The 6731-nt window shown below is 51.1% G+C and overlaps 1 protein-coding gene across 4 annotated transcripts in view; it reads right to left on the minus strand.

The window, feature by feature from the left end:
- Positions 1-6603: 6603 nt before the first annotated feature.
- ZNF362 (zinc finger protein 362) overlaps positions 6604-6731 on the minus strand; it is a 31929-nt gene continuing 31801 nt past the window's right edge. For all 4 annotated transcript variants that reach the window (XM_077456006.1, XM_077456005.1, XM_077456003.1 and 1 more), the window contains exon 8: positions 6604-6731. This exon is cut by the window's right edge and continues 620 nt beyond it. The gene's annotated coding sequence lies outside the window, so the exon portion shown is untranslated.

Consider the following 6731-nt stretch of genomic DNA (forward strand, 5'->3'; position numbering starts at 1 on the left):
TCAAGGATCTGTAGAACTCCTAGAGTTCCTCAAGAGGTTGCTAGTGAATCCTTGAGCTATGAATGATCGGCCTCCCATTTAATGATGCCTGCGTAGCTCAAGCACCAAAGTACTTCACAAAGTCAGCCGCAAGATACAAATTTAGATTTTTTAGCCATTTGTAAGGGTGTAATTCTGGCTTTCACTGTGGGGTCTCCACTCTTCCTATTGACCATTAATGTAAGGGGCATTTTGGACACTGGCCCCCAAACAATTGGTTTCCCATCACCTAAAATTTTTAGGGATTCCCCTGGGGGAAAATTGCTGAGAAAGACTGTCTCTCCACCAATGGACCCCAGATCCTCTCCGCTGGATACCCCAGATCCTCTCCTCCGCCGGATACCCCAGATCCTCTCCTCCGCCGGATACCCCAGATCCTCTCCTCCGCCGGATACCCCAGATCCTCTCCTCCGCCGGATACCCCAGATCCTCTCCTCCGCCGGATACCCCAGAACCTCTCCTCCGCCGGATACCCCAGAACCTCTCCTCCGCCGGATACCCCAGATCCTCTCCTCCGCCGGATACCCCAGATCCTCTCCTCCGCCGGATACCCCAGATCCTCTCCTCCGCCGGATACCCCAGATCCTCTCCACCGATGGATACCCCAGATCCTCTCCACCGATGGATACCCCAGATCCTCTCCACCGATGGATACCCCAGATCCTCTCCACTGATGGATACTTCAGATTCTCTCCTCCAATTGGATACCCAAACTCCTCTCCTCCGCTGGATACCCCAGATCCTCTCCACCGATGGATACCCCAGATCCTCTCCCCTGCTAGATACCCAAACTCCTCTCCTCTGATGGATACCCCAGATCCTCTCCTCTGATGGATACCCAAACTCCTCTCCTCCGCTGGATACTCAAGATCCTCTCCTCCAATGGATACCCCGGATCTTCTCTTCCGATGGATACCCCAGATCCTCACCACCTATGGATACCCCAGATCCTCACCACCTATGGATACCCCAGATCCTCACCACCTATGGATACCCCAGATCCTCACCAGCAATGAATATTGGAATCCTCTCCACCAATGGATCCCCTGATGCCCTTCACTAATAAATATTCCAATCCTTCTAGCAATGTATATTTTCCCCCATCAATAGATACTTTAAAGATTCCACCACTGAAAATGAGATAACCAATGTGATTTATAAAGAAAGAGGAAAAAAAACGTTTCACTGCGGTTACTGTATGATGGGAAAAGACTATTAGGATATCCCTTTGTGTCTAGGGTAAGCATTTCTTTAGAATATCACTGACTATGAATGACCAGCAGAGGGAGGCAGAGCACCATGTACTCAGCGTTAGTGATACTAAACACACGTTGTGTAATGTACATTCTCCCTTCTAGCTCTGTATGTGGATATCACTGGAATTATTATAATAAAAAAAACATGCAAGTCCCTTTTTCCCCAAGACCCCTTTCACACCGGGGCATCGGCTGTAAAGCAAAGCTACTTTTAGCGGCGCTTTACCGCCATTTTTGTGGGGTTTTTCAGCCACTAGCGGGGCGGGTTTAATACACAAAGAGCGCCTCAGTGTGAAAGGGGTCTATTGGATATCCAGCTGTCACATGACCCAGCTCTCTCCCAGCCTGCCTGCAGGGAAACATAAGCAGGAGGAGCTTCTAGTCCTCTGCCGCTGGTCACATGTTCGATATAAAAAAATAACAGCCTTTGGAACACAGAGTAAAAATAAATACATAATATCAATAAACGGTTTTAAACTGTCATACAAATATATATATATTTGAAATAAAATCTTTATTATTTTTTGGCAATAACATTTCTGCCAATCACAGGCTGTGTCATGCTCCCTCCAGCCTGTATCTAAGAATAAGAGGGAGGTGAAGCCTCCATTAAGCTACAATGTAAATATCCCGCCTCCCCCATTGTGTTTAGCTGGTTAGTTGGCATGGAGGAGGAAGGGGGGTGGCCGTTTATTGTGTATACGCCCACATGTGTGACTCTATAGTCACATGGTCTGCTCATATGTGATAGGGAGGAAATGCTCGGCATAGAAACTCATTGACAACTGAGCATGTGCAGAGCTGCCACCACAGCTGCAAAATCCTTAGCTGAACTGGGGACATGGACAGGAGGGGGAGGGGGGAGATAGAGAGCAGCGGGATCAGCCAGGATTTTTTCAGAATACAGAACAGGAATCTCATAGTGATGAGTGAGGATGACCAGCATGGATTACACCGTTTATTCATCATTTTATATGATGCGGGTTTACTGACACTTTAATGGCTGACAGCTGGGATGTAACGAGATCCTTATCAGGGACAAGGTGGGATGTAATAAGATCCTTATCAGGGACAAGGTGGGATGTAATGAGATCCTCATCAGGGACAAGCTGGGATGTAACGAGATCCTTATCAGGGACAAGGTGGGATGTAATGAGATCCTCATCAGGGACAAGGTGGGATGTAATGAGATCCTTATCAGGGACAAGGTGGGATGTAACGAGATCCTTATCAGGGACAAGGTGGGATGTAACGAGATCCTTATCAGGGACAAGGTGGGATGTAATGAGATCCTTATCAGGGACAAGGTGGGATGTAATGAGATCCTTATCAGGGACAAGGTGGGATGTAACGAGATCCTTATCAGGGACAAGGTGGGATGTAACGAGATCCTTATCAGGGACAAGGTGGGATGTAATGAGATCCTTATCAGGGACAAGGTGGGATGTAATGAGATCTTCATCAGGGACAAGGTGGGATGTAATGAGATCTTCATCAGGGACAAGGTGGGATGTAATGAGATCCTTATCAGGGACAAGGTGGGATGTAACGAGATCCTTATCAGGGACAAGGTGGGATGTAATGAGATCCTTATCAGGGACAAGGTGGGATGTAATGAGATCCTTATCAGGGACAAGGTGGGATGTAACGAGATCCTTATCAGGGACAAGGTGGGATGTAATGAGATCCTTATCAGGGACAAGGTGGGGTGTAACGAGATCCTTATCAGGGACAAGGTGGGATGTAACGAGATCCTTATCAGGGACAAGGTGGGATGTAATGAGATCCTTATCAGGGACAAGGTGGGATGTAACGAGATCCTTATCAGGGACAAGGTGGGATGTAACGAGATCCTTATCAGGGACAAGGTGGGATGTAACGAGATCCTTATCAGGGACAAGGTGGGATGTAATGAGATCCTTATCAGGGACAAGGTGGGGTGTAACGAGATCCTTATCAGGGACAAGGTGGGATGTAATGAGATCCTTATCAGGGACAAGGTGGGGTGTAACGAGATCCTTATCAGGGACAAGGTGGGATGTAATGAGATCCTTATCAGGGACAAGGTGGGATGTAATGAGATCCTTATCAGGGACAAGGTGGGATGTAACGAGATCCTTTACTGAGTTTATTTTCCCACGTTCGTTGGGCCCGAGACAGCGGCCCTCACTCTGCTCAGCCATCAAGCTTGTTGGCATCTGATGTGAAGATCAGAAGAACCTGCCTACAGATCTCAGGACATGGGGCACCAACCTGCCTACAGATCTCAGGACATGGAGCACCAACCTGCCTACAGATCCCAGGACATGGAGCACCAACCTGAATACAGATCTCAGGACATGGAGCACCAACCTGCCTACAGATCTCAGGACATGGAGCACCAACCTGCCTACAGATCTCAGGACATGGAGCACCAACATGCCTACAGATCTCAGGACATGGGGCACCAACCTGCCTACAGATCTCAGGACATGGAGCACCAACCTGCCTACAGATCTCAGGACATGGGGCACCAACCTGCCTACAGATCTCAGGACATGGAGCACCAACCTGCCTACAGATCTCAGGACATGGAGCACCAGGCAGATACCAGGATTAGTGCTGGAAATCTCTTCATTGGAGAAGATTATTCCTTCATCTTCTCAGCTCCTCCCCTATATCTCCACTCCAGACATCGACCAGACGAGCACAGCCCTTCCTAAACCCCAATCTTCACTTCTACAGACTTCCCATCACTGCCATCTCTAACAGAGGTCATCTGCTGAGACGTGACAAAACTGCCTCCTCGTGTACACTGTCACACCACCCTAGAGATCAACTCCACCTCCCCACCTAGGCCACTGTCCTGTCTGCAGCCAGATAGACAACACTCCCCCACCCCGACAGTCCAACTGGAACCAGAAAAATATTGTCACGCTCCTGTAGACTTGTCACCCCACCTTACCGCTGAGATAAACCCCATTTTCTCAGTTATTGAGTCACTGCACCCACACACCTGTAACAATGGAGAGGGACCCCACCTCCTCATCTACACCAACATCCCCCCCACAGCCAGGCAGAGGAACCCCATCTCCTCATCTACACCAACATCCCATCTACAGCCCGGCAGAGGAACCCCACCTCCTCATCTACACCAACATCCCATCCAAAGCCCGGCAGAGTAACCCCATCTCCTCATCTACACCAACATCCCCCCCACAGCCCGGCAGAGGAACCCCATCTCCTCATCTACACCAACATCCCCCCCACAGCCCGGCAGAGGAACCCCATCTACACCAACATCCCATCTACAGCCCGGCAGAGGAACCCCATCTCCTCATCTACACCAACATCCCCCCCACAGCCAGGCAGAGGAACCCCATCTGCTCATCTACACCAACATCCCATCTACAGCCAGGCAGAGGAACCTCATCTACACCAACATCCCCCCCACAGCCAGGCAGAGGAACCTCATCTACACCAACATCCCATCTACAGCCCGGGAGAGGAACCCCATCTCCTCATCTACACCAACATCCCCCCCACAGCCCGGGAGAGGAACCCCATCTCCTCATCTACACCAACATCCCCCCACAGCCCGGGAGAGGAACCCCATCTCCTCATCTACACCAACATCCCCCCCACAGCCCGGCAGAGGAACCCCATCTCCTCATCTACACCAACATCCCCCCCACAGCCCGGCAGAGGAACCCCATCTCCTCTACACCAACATCCCCCCCACAGCCCGGCAGAGGAACCCCATCTCCTCATCTACACCAACATCCCACCCACAGCCCGGCAGAGGAACCCCATCTCCTCATCTACACCAACATCCCATCCAAAGCCAGGCAGAGGAACCCCATCTCCTCATCTACACCAACATCCCACCCACAGCCCCGGAGAGGAACCCCATCTCCTCTATACCAACATCCCACCCACAGCCAGGCAGAGGAACCCCACCTCCTCATCTACACCAGCACTGTCCACAGCCATGGAGAGGAAACCCACCCCCATCTACACCAACATCCCATCCAAAGACAGGGAATAGAACCCTACCTCCTCATCTACACCAACACTGTCCACAGCCAAGAAGAGGAACCCCAGCTCCTCATCTACATCAACACTCCATCCACAGCCAGGGAGAGGAACCCCCACTTCATCATCTACATCAACAATGTCCACAGCCAAGGAGAGGAACCTCACCTCCTCATCTACACCAACATCCTATCCACAGCCAGGGAGAAGAACCCCACCTCCACATCTACGCCAACATCCTATCCACAGCAAGGGAGAGGAACCCCATCTGCACCAAAACTGTCCACAGCCAAGGAGAGAAGCCTTACCTCCTAATCTAGGCCAAACCTCCCCTCCCCCAAAGCCAGATACCATACCTCTTTATCTAGACCAATACTGCGTCCGCTGCCAGGAAGAGGAACCCCGCCTACTACTCTAGGCCAGCACTGTGCCCGCAGCCAGGCAGAGGAATAACTCCTACTACTCTAGGCCAGCACTGTGCCCGCAGCCAGGGAGAGGAATCACACCTACTACTCTAGGCCAGCACTGTGCCCGCAGCCAGGGAGAGGAACCCCTCCTACTACTCTAGGCCAGCACTGTGCCCCCAGCCAGGGAGAGGAACCCCACCTTCATGTCTAAGCTGACACTGCCCACAGCCAGGGATAGACACCCCACCTTCTCATCTGGGCCAACACTCTACCCACAGAAGAATCCTACCCTCCTCATCTAGGCCGACATGCCACCCCCAGACATGGGGAAGAACTGTGCCTCCTCCTGACAAGCAAGGAAACCCTACCTTCTCATCAAGGCCAACACTTTGCCTACAGCCAGGGAGAGGAACACTACGTCCTCATCTACACCAAAACGGTTCACAGACAGGGAGAGGAACCCTACTCCCTGGGGTCAAAACTCCCCTCCCCAAAACCAGATAGTGATAGACCTTACCTCTTTATCTAGACCAATACTGTGCCCGCAGCCAGGGAGAAGAACCCCTCCTACTACTCCAGGCCAGCACTGTGACTGCAGCCAGGTACAGAAACCCCCACCTCCTCATCTGGGCCAACACTACACCCACAGAAGAATCCTGCCCTCATCTAGGCCAACAAGCCACCCCCAGACAAGTAGAGGAACTGTGCCTCCTCCTGACACTCCGCTCGCAGCCAAGCAGGGAAACCCCCGACTTCTCCTCATCTAGGCAGCCGCTCCGTCTCCTTCCCAGGATGGGTGCTGAATTCTGCAGCATCTTTATTAAAAAACAGCAAACGCAGTTCTAATGTGTTCACGGCTTGTTTTGCTTTGTTTTAGCAGCACCAAATTCTTGGCCAATAAATAGGGTTTTATTGTTTTCTCATGTGTAAAAAAAATGGAGAATAAAAAAGTTAAACACGAACCAATATAAAATGCGAGAGATTCAAAGTGCTAGGCTGGGGACTTCGCACGCCA

The sequence above is a fragment of the Lithobates pipiens genome, unplaced genomic scaffold (genome assembly GCF_037356315.1).
Source record: "Lithobates pipiens isolate NorthernLeopardFrog02 unplaced genomic scaffold, aLitPip1_a1.2 Scaffold_27, whole genome shotgun sequence".
Taxonomy (NCBI): domain Eukaryota; kingdom Metazoa; phylum Chordata; class Amphibia; order Anura; family Ranidae; genus Lithobates; species Lithobates pipiens.